Source organism: Mustela lutreola, chromosome 9 (assembly GCF_030435805.1).
Source record: "Mustela lutreola isolate mMusLut2 chromosome 9, mMusLut2.pri, whole genome shotgun sequence".
Lineage (NCBI taxonomy): Eukaryota > Metazoa > Chordata > Mammalia > Carnivora > Mustelidae > Mustela > Mustela lutreola.
Window position 1 is genome coordinate 76534944 of NC_081298.1, and position 1545 is coordinate 76536488.

The following is a 1545-nucleotide window of genomic DNA, read 5'->3' on the forward strand; positions in this document are numbered from 1 at the left end:
GACTGTACTATATAATATCTTAATTGTGCTTTTTAAAAAATTTTTAGAATGTTTACATTTTATTTTCAAATTTATAATTTTTGTCTTCTCCATCAATTTCTAGGTTTTCTTTTTGTTGCTCAAGCTGTATGTTTCATTGTAAGACTCTCTTCAGATTGTACTTGCTAAGCTGTTTGAGGTTGAGAAGCAAATGAACAGTATATAGAACCTGTCCTGGGGATCAAAATGAAAGTTATTATTTTTTTAAATGGGTCAGTTATTTAATTAGGTTCTTTGTAAGAAATTTAGAATAGCAATTTGTGAGGGAAAACACCAATTTGTGAGGGTAAACTCCATTTGTGAGAGAAAACTCAGAGCAGAGGCAGCCCTGAAGCTGAGAAACAGCCTTGATTTTTGGCAGAATTTGCGAGTCCACAGTTTTCTGATCACCTTGCATTGCTCTGTAATCGCGTATTTCTCTTTCTCACTGTCGAAGATCTCACTCTCCTGGTGTCTGGGCTTCCACAACTTCTTCTTCTTTGAAATAAGCATCAGTGAGATGTTTGGGGATTTTCACACTGCTGATATCAGTTTTGGTAGAAGTGGATGTGACGAATTTTTGGTGTGTTCTATACAGGGGAACTCCATTGAGGGACAGAGGTCCAGTCACCCGTAGCAAGCCACTGCTCATTTGCTTCAGGAAAACTACCCTTTTGTCTCTGTGACGCCCAGTGAGGATGATCAAAATGGTCCCAGGGGTGATGCTAGCTGCAGTTTTCTCACATGCTGACTGAAAGGTTTTTTTTGTCATGGCTCAACAGCTTTTGAGGCACATCTTCAGTAGGATGATACCTAGGCATTTTGGGTACCACCATTCTTGTCACCACCAACTGGTTTTGTGACGGTTGCAAGAACCTTCTTTTTCTTTTCAATCCTGGATTTAGCTGCCGAATACCTCCTCTTGTATGTGCCCTTTCTGGAATGCATAGGTGATCGGGAGTATCTGCTAATTCCTCTGACTAGGGTAGGGTTTCAGCTGCAGTGGGGCTTCCCCTTCTTCGGCGTTTTAGCCTATGGGTTACCCTTCTTAGTGTTGCCACCAGCGGCATCAGCTTTCTTGGCTTCAAGTTTCTTCTCTTTAGCATCCTGTTCCTCAGCTTTTTCGTCCGCCATCTTGCAAGATGGGAAAGAGAACTAAGTCCCTTAAATGAAAGTATTTTAACAGGTATTTTATTCACTAGCGAATTTCTCTTCTATTGATTTATTTTCTTCCCCAATCTGTATCTTTGTTTTGTTACCCAGGATTCTTGAGAAAAATAAAACCTGATAAATTTCTGTAGTTCAAACATTATTTTGTTAGTATTTTTTTAAACTGTTATGCTATATATGTTTTAACATGTCTTACTTCATTTTTTTGTTTTCTCTTTCTAACACTGACATCTTCTAAGAACATACACATATACACACACATTCTCACACAGTTTACTCCTACAAATAGTACTATATTGAGATATATATTCTTTTAGGTAAAACTAGTATTGCCAAAAATATTTACAAAAAATAATA

General features: G+C 37.7%; 1 pseudogene; it reads right to left on the minus strand.

Moving 5' to 3' along the window:
- Positions 1 to 256: 256 nt before the first annotated feature.
- On the minus strand, positions 257 to 1152 carry LOC131808375 (large ribosomal subunit protein eL6-like; annotated as a pseudogene).
- Between the last annotated feature and the right edge of the window lie 393 nt (positions 1153 to 1545).